Below are 14,822 nucleotides of genomic sequence, written 5' to 3'. Positions count from 1 at the left end.
AATTTTTGAGCTTGTATGACACTATGAGGTGTGCATTTTGATTGCTATGAAAATATTGAAATAATTAAATTGAAAAGGAATAACATATTTTTGAGAAATTGTGAAAATATGTGACGTGATTGAAATGTGATTAAACATGTATAACTAGACATGTAAAATGGGTTGGACTAACACCTTGTCATGAGATAGCCTCTACGAGCTTATGCGTAGGATAGCTGCCACGAGCTTATGCGTGGGATAGCCTCTACGAGCTTATGCGTAGGATAGCCTTCACGGGCTTATGCGTGGGATAGCCTCAACGAGCTTATGCGTAGAATAGCCTCCACGGGCTTACGCGTGGGATAGCTGCCACGAGCTTATGCGTGGGATTTGTGCAGTCTTGGACTGGGTCATGAACTTGGTTAGTCCAAAGCTAGAAGTGAAAAGTCTGAAAACTTTGAAATCAGAGTAATACGAAAATTGATCACATAATGTGAAAAAGGATTTGTGTATATGTACTAATTATATACATTTGCTGTTTGTTGAGCCTTTGAAATGATGAAATGATATTATTTTGATGTTTTGATCATTTTATTATTATTACTGTGTGTGGCTGTTGGGATTCTTACTGGGCTAGAAAAACTCATACTACACTTACTTTCTTTTTCAGAGGCACTGGATTTGTAGAGACCATTGGGTGGGACGAGAAATAAGATCAGCATGGAGTCTGATTGCTGGATAGATAGAAGTTAATCTATCTTTTATTTATGGACATTTGAAATTAGGTAATAAATCAGTACATTTTAGTTGGATTTGATTGAATTACATTAATCTTTGATTTTGGCATGTATGTGAATATTGTACCTTTTAGGCCTTGCATGATCTTTAGGGTACTGCTCTGGGGCTCATGCGGCCGGTCGCGTGTCGGACCCGGGAGTTGGGTTCGGGGCGTGACAGATTTGGTATCAGAGCTTAAGGTTTAGGAATCCTAGGATTTGGGCTCGAGTAAGCCTGAGTGGGGAAAATCACTAAACACGTAAGATATTAAAATTGTGTGATTAGCATATGAAGGATGCAAAATTTTCTCAATCTGATAATCTTGATGCTGGAAAAATGGTGTAGGTTGATATGGGGCGAGGGCATGGTCGGGGGCGTGCCAGAAGGCCGACCCGATTTGCAGATGGCTCCACGGCTTGGGCACCATCTGGACAGCAGGAAGGTACCTCATCCACGCCGACTCGGGGTGTGCCACAGCAGGAGCACACTATTGACCCTACTGGCAGTACTCCAGAGATGGGAGCTCCGGAGATTGGGACATCCGAAGGACCAAGTATTCAACTTGAGGAGACGATAAGTGCTTCACAGTTGATGCAAATGATGGTGCAACAGGAAGCTGCTGCAGAGCAGACATGATGAGGATGGTAGAGGTGCAGCAACAGTTACAGCAGCAGCAAGCAATGTATCAACAACAGCAGCAGCAACAGCAACAGTTCAAAGGCACTACAGCTCAGCCGGAGCACCGAGTCAGTTTGTTGGATTTTCAGAGGTATGCACTGATAAGTGCTAAAAAATGCATAAATTAATATCTTATTCATAGCACTTATCATTATTTTAATTCACATATTTTTGTAAATTCAACTAAAAATTGAATTATCTTCATCATTGCATTATTAAAAATAATTTGATTTGTGCTTGATTATATTGGTCCATCTAACGTATGCAGGTCGAATCAAATTCATTTGGGATGACCCCTGAACCCAAATCACAAGCACCCTATGAATCAGGTCCTCTTAGATTATGATTCAGCCCCTCAAACCCACTCTTTAGCTTGTGTGCACGCTGTTCACAGAGCCACATCTAAACCTTTTTATCCACCCATCCATCCAAGTTCATCCCAACATCCACGTTTGAACCCAGCATCATCATCCTCTCAGCCGTGCACATCCATTCCGGGTTCAACTCCATCCACGGATAAGTTCTCTCCTCTGTTTCACGCAGCCGTAAGCTTGAATCCAGCCATTCACTTGGGTAGTTTCACGTCCACTGTCCGCGATCCAAGGCCTCCTCCATCGACACAGGATAAGCTCTAAATCCAACTGCATCATCCTCTGTTCCGCACCTCACAAGCCAGTTCTCATCCCATCGTATCATGTCCTCAACCAAATCCAACTCCTTCCGAACTCCCCTGCATTCACGGGATCCAAACAGAGTTCAGCTTCATCTTTCCGAGATTCCCAACATCCCATTCCCCTGTGCCCAGCCAAAGGAAGTCAAACAGCTTCCTCTTCTTTCGGATCTCATGGAGCAGCCCAACGTCCTCCGGATTATCTCCCAGCCATCTCGCTCCACGAACGAATCTCACGCGTGCATGGTCCACGTCCTCCGCAGCCCACATCCCGTTCATGATCTTCTCTTCTCTCGTTCGGATCAAGCAACCAATATCCCTCCGGATCACGTCCACGTTGATCCAGTCTTCATCTCAACCGTGGACAACATCCTAACATCCCCAAACTTTCGGAATCCACAACCACTCCTCACATCTCGTTCACAAATCCAACCAAACTCCCAGCTCACGAATCATTTCTCCCCTTCATCCACGTCAAAAAGGATCCCAGGAATTCAGCTTCCCATGTCTTCCGAAATCCCTGCATCCCGACTCATCTTCCTCTGTTTCGGAACCAAGTATCAAGGTCCCATTTTTTCCGTGATTCCTCTCAAAAACTTCCCAGCCGTTCCCGAATTTCTTCCTTCTATCCTGTTCGGATTAACTCTATCATGGATTGCATCCTTATCCCACGTTCACGCATGCATTCCGAGTGCATCCAGACTCTTCCACATCCTTCCCAGCTCTCGTATCCCATGAACAAAACCAAGCCAGCAAATCCTCTGTTTCAGGAGTAATTTCAGCCGAGACCCATCCGGATTTGTTCCCAACTTCCTCCCAACCTCTTCCGGATTTTCCCCATCCGCGATCGCATCCGTTCGAGCTCCCTTGTTTCACGCAACAGCAAGCTCCTCTGTTACAGCCACATCCAGCCAACGGCTTCATCCCAAACCAACCGAGATCCTCCTTATCCCACGACCTCGACGTTGAAGCCCCTTCCGGATTCCTCTCAGCCGTGAGCACCATCTCATATTGCCACGTTGTCCACATATTTCTCTGCCTCAAAACAGAAGCCGTTCCTCCCAACTGTGAGCATCCACAGCATCCTTATCTTTGATTCGAAAGAGGAGGAGAGGGGGGCTGGTGAAGCTATAAAAGGAGGTTGAGACGGATCCCATATCATCTCTCCTGAGAGGCCAAACCCCCCCACCGGGGTGGGGGGTTTTCCCTATCATCTCTTCTCGGGTGGAGTTCCCACAAGAATAAAAGGGGAGAGAGAATTTTTGGATATTCGGGGAATGATTTCTCAGAAGAGCTGAGAGGGAGCCGTTTTCAGTAGAAGCTACACCGGAAGGAGACGTTGAAGAGATGAAAGTAGCCATGATGGGAGCCCGCTGCTGTGCTGCTGCTGCCGTCTCCAACTCCATGCAGGGCTGATCTTCTCTTTAAGGGCTGGATGCAGCCCTAACAAAGGGATAAGAGTTTTATATTTTTGATTTCTATTCTTGGAGTTGTATAAACCTTATTTTGCTTCTAATGAATATTTTATTTCATCTCATATTTAATTTCTGTGATTTTAAATGTGAAGTTTATACAACTGTTCTTCATGATCACTAGGTAAATATAAGATAGTCCATGCTTAGGGAAGATGCGATGTGCTGCCACCTTAGATTAGGGTAGACATTTCATGCCAACCGAAGATGGATTATGCCCAAATTACTTTTGTGAATTTTTATTCAAATGCTTATTAGGCTTGTAGCCAACTTGCATGTTAATCCAAGAATAAATTAAAATATAAATAACCCTTGTTTCGATGTTAGTGGTGAATTCCTTGCCCTAGGTTCTCCCAAACTGATATCTTTTTAATTACATTTTGCTTTATTAAAATTCCTTAGTTTAATTTTCTTCACCAACTCTTCCTTTTTAAATATTTTATTTTTTTAAAAGAAAAACAACTGTACCCCAATCCCTGTGGATCGATACCCGTAATCACTATCCTACCAGATACGTGCTATTGCGTGGTCTTTAAAGTTGACTATCAATTTTTGGCGCCGTTGCCGGGGATTGGTAGCATAGTTGTTTTTCTTTTTATTAAAAAAAAATTTTCAAAAAAAAAAAAATCGAAAAATAAAAAAAATAAAATAAAAATAGTTTCTATTTTTACTTTCCTTATCTCCTTCTCCTCTCTTACTAATTTTTGATTTTTCTTGGTATCATTTGATCAGGAACCAAAGAGGAAATCTGGAGCGATCAAAAAGGGAACTATTGGCAAAGGAATGCTGTAAAGGTTTGCTTTAAAAATTGCTGGAGAAATTCCCTTTGGTAACCTCTAAACCTTTCTTATTTAAATTCCCTTTTGTGGTGATTGTTTGATTTTAAATTCAGCAAAAGTGTGCATGCATGCCTGATACACATACACCAATTAATCCGCACATAGTAAGGGCAATCACCCCAACAAGATAAGAACTAGATTTCATCACCAGATTCTTGCCCAAATTAGGTGAATCAATTCTCACATAGCCATCACATTAATTAAAATCAATTAGACGTTGGCCCCTAGGGACATTCGAGCTCAATAGGACGAAGATCACCGAAAGTTGCACTAATTTCGCTCTGTGGCTTAGTTGATGTCTAGGCAAGCTTTGTCCCTTTAAGGGAGACAGTTCATCTGTTCGAGGCAAGTGGTTTTTAAGTGGGACCTTTGCAACGCATCGTGACCCCCCCACTTACCTGGGAGCTTACCTGGTCAGCTAAGTCATTAGACCGGATTGGAGGCTTAGGTGCCCTCTTCAAATCAGTTAGGAGCTGTCTAGTGATTTTAGGGCAAATACAAGGATTTGACGTGTTTTCTTTTAGTGCATGCTTGACTTGACTGATCAGAAGAGTATAACTCCGTGCCCGACAATCAATCTTCCACAAATTTTCTTCTTTGAAAAACTCGGCATGAACCCGGCATGATATAATTAAGGATGCACTGCGTCTGGCTGAAGACGTTAAACTTAGCGCTTGTTGGGAGGCAACCCAATTCTCGTTGGTTATTTTTTTGCATATTTTCTTGTCGCATTTTTTTATTTTCTTAACAGGATCCCTCATATTACTGATGCAACTACGGTAAAATGCTTCTATCCTCCATATGCATCATATTTTCGTCCAAAATAAAAAAAATATATAAAACAATAAAAATAATAATATAATATTCAAAAAAAAATTCATCAAAAAAAAAAACATTGAGGACAATGTCTGGTCTAGGTTGGGGGGTATAGGATTCGAATTTTTGAAAAAATTTTCGCATTTTCACATTTTTAAGTGAATTTCAAAAAAAAAAATAAATTTCAAAAAAAAAAAAAAAAACCTAATTTCTATGCCTTAGTGCTGAAATGATAAACACACAAAGTATATAAAATCTAAAAAGCCCAATAACTAGTCAGGAGTAAGTCAATTTGAGTTCTTTTTATTAAATATTCTTTTAGCGAGTTGTAAGATAATTTTTACTTTGGAATTTCACAACACACATGGCCTGCACTTCTAAGGGTTAGGTTCAACATTATGTTGTTAAGTCTGGTAGCAACCTTGAGTCCTGATGAATCATACCTATCTAATTCACTATTTAAAAAAAAAAAAAGTGAATTTAGTCAGGTACATCGAAAAGGGCTACCTATTGTCAAAGGTCAGCGGGCTTGCAATGATGAATCCGAGCATAGGTCCGTAGGGGAGTCTTGATGCCCAACACCTTACGCCATCTGGTGTGGGAGTGTTGACTGAGTGCTCGCTACATGGAGGAATCATTACAAGAGTAAAAGTGCGTAATTTATAAATCTCAAAAAAAAAAGAAAAAAAGAAAAAAAAAATAATAATATAATATTGACCTTGAGAAAGACGATAGTGTGAAAGCCGTCGTTGTAAAAATTCGAGTAAACTGGAATATTACAGATAAAGCCCATGAGGTATTAAAGTAAACATCCACAACTCTCGAAATCCTGCAAGATAGGGTGATTTTGAATCAGTAAATAGGTCTTATCTGACCAATTCTTGGGACCTACTAGCTTTAGCAGTATTTTGGGGAATCTAAAGCCTTAGCTTGTGTATGGTCCAGATATCACCGAGCACCCAAGTATAAATTAGCCTTACAACTCTCTAATAGAAACTTAATAACTTCAACTTAAATTGCATACTGACCTAGGATTTGGGCTGACTTAGTAATTAAAACTTTTGTGCTTTTGAAATTCTTGGCACTTATGCATTTGAAATTAGATTTTATAAAACAATAAAATAAATACTTTCGACAGCAGTTTGTGGGTATCTGAGCCGGAAACCCTCACGAGACAAAACTCGTCCACTAGGGCCACCTAGGGGTTTAAAGCCTTATTGCATACGGTAAATGCAATCGCGATTCCTGCGAAAGTGAGTTAGTTTTTTTTTATTATTATTATTTTGCTCGAGGACTAGCAAAATGTAGGTTGGGGGGTGTGATAAGTGCTAAAAAATGCATAAATTAATATCTTATTCATAGCACTTATCATTATTTTAATTCACATATTTTTGTAAATTCAACTAAAAATTGAATTATCTTCATCATTGCATTATTAAAAATAATTTGATTTGTGCTTGATTATATTGGTCCATCTAATGTATGCAGGTCGAATCAAATTCATTTGGGATGACCCCTGAACCCAAATCACAAGCACCCTATGAATCAGGTCCTCTTAGATTATGATTCAGCCCCTCAAACCCACTCTTTAGCTTGTGTGCACGCTGTTCACAGAGCCACATCTAAACCTTTTTATCCACCCATCCATCCAAGTTCATCCCAACATCCACGTTTGAACCCAGCATCATCATCCTCTCAGCCGTGCACATCCATTCCGGGTTCAACTCCATCCACGGATAAGTTCTCTCCTCTGTTTCACGCAGCCGTAAGCTTGAATCCAGCCATTCACTTGGGTAGTTTCACGTCCACTGTCCGCGATCCAAGGCCTCCTCCATCGACACAGGATAAGCTCTAAATCCAACTGCATCATCCTCTGTTCCGCACCTCACAAGCCAGTTCTCATCCCGTCGTATCATGTCCTCAACCAAATCCAACTCCTTCCGAACTCCCCTGCATTCACGGGATCCAAACAGAGTTCAGCTTCATCTTTCCGAGATTCCCAACATCCCATTCCCCTGTGCCCAGCCAAAGGAAGTCAAACAGCTTCCTCTTCTTTCGGATCTCATGGAGCAGCCCAACGTCCTCCGGATTATCTCCCAGCCATCTCGCTCCACGAACGAATCTCACGCGTGCATGGTCCACGTCCTCCGCAGCCCACATCCCGTTCATGATCTTCTCTTCTCTCGTTCGGATCAAGCAACCAATATCCCTCCGGATCACGTCCACGTTGATCCAGTCTTCATCTCAACCGTGGACAACATCCTAACATCCCCAAACTTTCGGAATCCACAACCACTCCTCACATCTCGTTCACAAATCCAACCAAACTCCCAGCTCACGAATCATTTCTCCCCTTCATCCACGTCAAAAAGGATCCCAGGAATTCAGCTTCCCATGTCTTCCGAAATCCCTGCATCCCGACTCATCTTCCTCTGTTTCGGAACCAAGTATCAAGGTCCCATTTTTTCCGTGATTCCTCTCAAAAACTTCCCAGCCGTTCCCGAATTTCTTCCTTCTATCCTGTTCGGATTAACTCTATCATGGATTGCATCCTTATCCCACGTTCACGCATGCATTCCGAGTGCATCCAGACTCTTCCACATCCTTCCCAGCTCTCGTATCCCATGAACAAAACCAAGCCAGCAAATCCTCTGTTTCAGGAGTAATTTCAGCCGAGACCCATCCGGATTTGTTCCCAACTTCCTCCCAACCTCTTCCGGATTTTCCCCATCCGCGATCGCATCCGTTCGAGCTCCCTTGTTTCACGCAACAGCAAGCTCCTCTGTTACAGCCACATCCAGCCAACGGCTTCATCCCAAACCAACCGAGATCCTCCTTATCCCACGACCTCGACGTTGAAGCCCCTTCCGGATTCCTCTCAGCCGTGAGCACCATCTCATATTGCCACGTTGTCCACATATTTCTCTGCCTCAAAACAGAAGCCGTTCCTCCCAACTGTGAGCATCCACAGCATCCTTATCTTTGATTCGAAAGAGGAGGAGAGGGGGGCTGGTGAAGCTATAAAAGGAGGTTGAGACGGATCCCATATCATCTCTCCTGAGAGGCCAAACCCCCCCACCGGGGTGGGGGGTTTTTCCTATCATCTCTTCTCGGGTGGAGTTCCCACAAGAATAAAAGGGGAGAGAGAATTTTTGGATATTCGGGGAATGATTTCTCAGAAGAGCTGAGAGGGAGCCGTTTTCAGTAGAAGCTACACCGGAAGGAGACGTTGAAGAGATGAAAGTAGCCATGATGGGAGCCCGCTGCTGTGCTGCTGCTGCCGTCTCCAACTCCATGCAGGGCTGATCTTCTCTTTAAGGGCTGGATGCAGCCCTAACAAAGGGATAAGAGTTTTATATTTTTGATTTCTATTCTTGGAGTTATATAAACCTTATTTTGCTTCTAATGAATATTTTATTTCATCTCATATTTAATTTCTGTGATTTTAAATGTAGAAGTTTATACAACTGTTCTTCATGATCACTAGGTAAATATAAGATAGTCCATGCTTAGGGAAGATGCGATGTGCTGCCACCTTAGATTAGGGTAGACATTTCATGCCAACCGAAGATGGATTATGCCCAAATTACTTTTGTGAATTTTTATTCAAATGCTTATTAGGCTTGTAGCCAACTTGCATGTTAATCCAAGAATAAATTAAAATATAAATAACCCTTGTTTCGATGTTAGTGGTGAATTCCTTGCCCTAGGTTCTCCCAAACTGATATCTTTTTAATTACATTTTGCTTTATTAAAATTCCTTAGTTTAATTTTCTTCACCAACTCTTCCTTTTTAAATATTTTATTTTTTTAAAAGAAAAACAACTGTACCCCAATCCCTGTGGATCGATATCCGTAATCACTATCCTACCAGATACGTGCTATTGCGTGATCTTTAAAGTTGACTATCATGCACCCCCAGCATTTAAAGGTACGACTGACCTGATGGAGGCTGAGAGCTGGCTGAAACAGATTGAGAAAGTCTTTCAAGCTCTGAGGTGCCCTGATGAGGAGAAAGTCCTTTTTGCCATGTTTATGTTACAGGGTGAGGCAGCTGACTGGTGGGAGATGGAGAAAGGGAAGCTTGGATCTTATGAATCGCATATTTAAACCTTATCTGGATCAATTTGTAGTAGTGTTCATTGATGATATTTTGGTGTATTCAAAGAGCCCACAGGAACATGAAGAACATCTAAGGGTTGTATTGCAAATTCTTAGAGAAAAAAAGCTGTATGCTAAGCTATCAAAGTGTGAATTCTGGTTGGATAGCATTTCTTTTCTTGGGCATGTGATCTCCAAAGAAGGTGTCTCTGTTGATCCAATGAAAGTGGAGGCGGTAGTTGGGTGGTATAGACCTACCAATGTAACTGAAGTGCGCAGCTTCTTAGGATTGGCTGGATATTACAGAAGATTTGTTGAGGGGTTCTCCCGTATTGCCATGCCTCTAAGTCGCTTGACTCAGAAGCAAGTAAAGTTTGAATGGACAGATGACTGTGAACAGAGTTTTCAAGAGCTGAAAAAGCGTCTGGTGACAGCCCCAGTGCTAGCTATTCCATCTGGGACAGAAGGCTTCACCATCTACAGTGATGCATCTCGTAAAGGACTTGGGTGTGTTCTGATGCAGAATGGGAAGGTGATAGCTTATGCCTCTAGACAGTTAAAGTCATATGAACAGAATTACCCTACACATGATTTGGAGTTGGCAGCGGTAGTTTTTGCTCTGAAGATTTGGAGGTATTACTTGTATGGAGAACACTGTGAGGTTTTCACAGATCATAAGAGTTTGAAGTATATATTCACACAGAAGGAGCTGAATTTGAGGCAAAGAAGATGGCTAGAACTACTGAAGGATTATGACCTGACTATCAATTACCATCCGGGGAAAGCAATTGTAGTGGCTGATGCTTTGAGCAGAAAATTCTCAAGTGGACTGGCAGCATTAATCACTACACAGAAGCATATTTTATTAGATTTGGAGAGATCAGGGATTGAGATACGGCTACATGATCCTAAGGTACATTTGGCTACCCACACAGTGCAGCCTACTCTGATTGAAAAGATCAAGATGTCTCAGAGAGAGGATCCTGAGTTACAGAAGATCAGAGAAACAGTAGAGTCAGGTGTGCAGTCAGAATTCCGAGTGCATGAAGATGGCTCTTTAAGATTCGGGAACAGGGTATGTGTGCCAAAAGTACCAGAAATGAAGAAAGAGATTCTTGATGAGGCCCATAACTCAGCTTATACAGCATCCAGGTGGTACTAAAATATACTGGAACTTGAAAGAAAATTTTTGGTGGAGTGGCATGAAGCGAGATATAGCTCAGTATGTGGCTCAATGCTTAGTGTGTCATCAAGTGAAAGCTGAACATCAGAGGCCTACTGGACCATTACAGTCTCTTCTCATTCCTCAGTGGAAGTGGGAACATATCCCCATGGATTTTGTGACTGCTTTGCCTAAGACTCCTCGGGGTAATGATGCAATGTGGGTGATTGTTGACCGACTGACCAAGTCAGCACATTTCTTGCCTTTTAGAGTTGGCTTTTCTTTGGAAAAATTGGCAAGTATGTACATAGAGCAAATTGTGAGGCTGCATGGGATTCCAGTTTCAATTGTGTCTGACAGAGATACTAGATTTGTGTCACAATTTTGGAAGAGCCTTCATAAAGCTCTTGGTACAAGACTGGACTTCAGTACAGCTTTTCATCCACAAACTGATGGACAGTCGGAGCGCACTATTCAGATCTTGGAGGATATATTAAGGGCTTGTGTCATGGATTTGGGTGGTGCATGGGATAGTCATTTGTCACTGGTTAAGTTTGCCTACAACAATAGTTATCAGGCCAGTATTCAGATGGCTCCTTTTGAGGCATTGTATGGCAGGAAATGCCGATCTCCAATTTGTTGGGATGACGTGGGAGAAAGAAAAGTATGGGGTCCAGAGATAGTACAGCAAACTGTGGATAAGATATAAGTGATCAGAGAACGGCTCCTTATAGCTCAGAGTAGACAAAAGAGTTATGCAGACAATAGGAGAAGAGAACTGGAGTTCCAGATTGGTGATCATGTTTTCTTGAAAGTATCTCCTACTAAAGGTGTGATGAGGTTCGGGGTTCGTGGAAAATTGAGCCCTAGGTATGTTGGTCCGTTCGAGATCTTGGATAGAGTTGGAGAAGTGGCATATCGTTTGGCTTTACCACCAGCTTTATCAAGGGTGCATCATGTATTTCATGTTTCAATGCTGAGGAAATATATTTCGGACCCGAACCATGTGGTAGATTTTGAGCCTATAAGTCTGCATGAGGATCTGACTAATGAAGAGTACCCGGTACGGATTGTGGATAGAAAGGATCAAGTGTTGCGACGTCGGACCATTCCTTATATAAAGGTGCAATGGAGCAACCACTCCGAAAGAGAGGCCACTTGGAAGCTCGAGGAAGAAATAAAAGCCAAACACCCTCAACTCTTTGGTATTCCAGGTACATTAATTTCGCAGACGAAATTATGTTTTAGGAGGGGAGAATGTGAAAACCCAAAAAAAAAAAAGAAAGGGATAACGGGCTGGCCCGAAAAGACCGGGCCCGTCTCCCTTTTACGATCGTGCCCTAGGCACGATCGTGGAAGGAGGGCGCTTGAGGGGAGGGGGCGGCGGCGTTGGAGAGGCCGATCGCCGGAGGAAACCGAGCGCTGAAGCCGAGAACCGGCCGGCCGTGGAGGAAGCCGGAAAGCCTCTCCTCCCTTCCCCACAAACCGAGAGAAAAAACTTTGGAACCGTGCGTGTGCTCACGGATTTCCTCCTCCGATTGCTCGCTGGAAAGGTCGCCGGAGCACGCCGCTGGACCGAGGTAAGCGTGGCTCCTTCCTTTGTGTTCCATTTCTGGATTTTGGGTGGCGTTGGTGGGGATTTGGCCGGTGAGATCATCGAAGAAGGGTCCGAAACAGGGTACCCCTGTTTCGGCTCCTCTCTTCCAGATTCCACCGCCGCCGGCCGCCGGGTTGGCCGGGATTCATGGTAGACGGGGTGGATCGGGTTTTTGTGGAGGTCGGAGAGGGATTTTCTAGGGTTTATTGGAGAAGGGGAGTGATGGATCCGAGGTCTTCTTCCTCGTGACTCCATCTCCTTCCTTTTTTCCTTTCCCTCTCGTCGACGGCGACGACGGCGGCTGGCCACCGAGGGCGATGGCGTCGGCGGTGGTCGTGGGCCACCGTGGCTGCTGTCGGATGGGAGGAGCCGAGCCACCAACACGGTGGCCCTCTGTCAATGATGGTGGAAGAAGGGGGGTTCTTTGTCTTAGGGAAGAAAAAGAAGGCAGAGGGCCTTCCGACCTCTGCCGACTTTTTCTTTCATCCCTCCCTCTCTTGGCCGGCCATCATCGCCGGAGTGGTGGCCGATGATGGTTCGGCCAATGGTGGCCGAGTTGTTGTGGGGTTGGGGAAGGAGAAGGCACAGCCACCATTGCTGTTGCCCTTGGATCAAAAAGATTTGAGGAAGAGAGATGTACTCCCAACCATGAAGAGAGGGATCTTCCTTTCTCTTGGTTTCTTCACCGGGATCGGCTATCGTCGCCGGCGTGGCTGCGGTCACGGCTGGCGACGATAAAGGACGGTGGTACAAGGGTGGGAGTCGGGCCACCCCGACTGCTTTAGATTTGGAGGGATTGAGATGTTTGGGGACCTGGTGATGGACCCCATAGTAGATGTGAATTATGGTTTAGAATATTTAAATATTAAATAATTTAGTTTGGATTTGTAATTGATGTTGTTGGGGAGGAGTCAGCGGAGCCAGGAGGTTTTGATCAGGGAACCTAGCACCCCAGCTCGTAGATTGTGCTCCGGATACGTATTTGAGTCAGTCCACAAATTTCAGTAAGAATCCTTACATCTGAGCACTTTTATTTATGCATATATTGGATTTATCGTTGGATATATTTTATCAGTATGTTGCTATTAATTTTTGAGCTTGTTTGACACTATGAGGTGTGCATTTTGATTGCTATGGAAATATTGAAATAATTAAATTGGAAAGGAATAACATATTTTTGAGAAATTGTGAAAATATGTGACGTGATTGAAATGTGATTAAATATGTAAAACTAGACATGTAAAATGGGTTGGACTAACCTTGTCATGAGATAGCCTCTACGAGCTTATGCGTAGGATAGCTAGCTACCACGAGCTTATGCGTGGGATAGCCTCTATGAGCTTATGCGTAGGATAGCCTCTACGGGCTTACGCGTGGGATAGCCTCTACGAGCTTATGCGTAGGATAGCCTCCACGGGCTTACGCGTGGGATAGCTGCCATGAGCTTATGCGTGGAATTTGTGCAGTCTTGGACTGGGTCATGAACTTGGTTAGTCCAAACCTAGAAGTGAAAAGTCTGAAAACTTGGAAATCAGAGTAATACGGAAATTGATCACATAATGTGAAAAAGAATTTGTGTATATGTACTAATTATATACACTTGCTGTTTGTTGAGCCTTTGAAATGATGAAATGATATTATTTTGATGTTTTGATCATTTTATTATTATTACTGTGTGTGGCTGTTGGGATTCTTACTGGGTTGGAAAAACTCATACTACACTTACTTTCTTTTTCAGAGGCACTAGATTTGTAGAGACCATTGGGTGGGACGAGAAATAAGATCAGCATGGAGTCTGATTGCTGGATAGATAGAAGTTAATCTATCTTTTATTTATAGACATTTGAAATTAGGTAATAAATCAGTACATTTTAGTTGGATTTGATTGAATTACATTAATCTTTGATTTTGGCATATATGTGAATATTGTACCTTTTAGGCCTTGCATGATCTTTAGGGTACTGCTCTGGGGCTCATGCGGCTGACGCGTGTCGGACCCGGGAGTTGGGTTCGGGGCGTGACAGATTTGGTATCAGAGCTTAAGGTTTAGGAATCCTAGGATTTGGGCTCGAGTATGCCTGAGTGGGGAAAATCACTAAATACGTAAGATATTAAAATTGTGTGATTAGCATATGAAGGATACAAAATTTTCTCAATCTGATAATCTTGATGCTGGAAAAATGGTGTAGGTTGATATGGCGCGAGGGCGTGGTCGGGGGCGTGCCAGAAGGCCAACCCGATTTGCAGATGGCTCCACGGCTTGGGCACCATCTGGACAGCAGGAAGGTACCTCATCCACGCCGACTCGGGGTGTGCCGCAGCAGGAGCACACTATTGACCCTACTGGCAGTACTCCAGAGATGGGAGCTCCGGAGATTGGGACATCCGAAGGACCAAGTATTCAACTTGAGAAGACGATAAGTGCTTCACAGTTGATGCAAATGATGGTGCAACAAGAAGCTGCTGCAGAGCAGACATGATGAGGATGGTAGAGGTGCAGCAACAGTTACAGCAGCAGCAAGCCCAATGTATCAACAACAGCAGCAGCAACAGCAATAGTTCAAAGGCACTACAGCTCAGCCGGAGCACCGAGTCAGTTTGTTGGATTTTTAGAGGCATGCACCCCCAGCATTTAAAGGTACGGCTGACCCGATGGAGGCTGAGAGCTGGCTGAAACAGATTGAGAAAGTCTTTCAAGCTCTGAGGTGCCCTGATGAGGAGAAAGTCCTTT

The sequence above is a fragment of the Phoenix dactylifera genome, chromosome 4 (genome assembly GCF_051530095.1).
Source record: "Phoenix dactylifera cultivar Ajwa chromosome 4, Ajwa_hap1_PhDact_Kaust_v1.1, whole genome shotgun sequence".
Lineage (NCBI taxonomy): Eukaryota > Viridiplantae > Streptophyta > Magnoliopsida > Arecales > Arecaceae > Phoenix > Phoenix dactylifera.
This window is presented reverse-complemented; position numbering follows the sequence as displayed.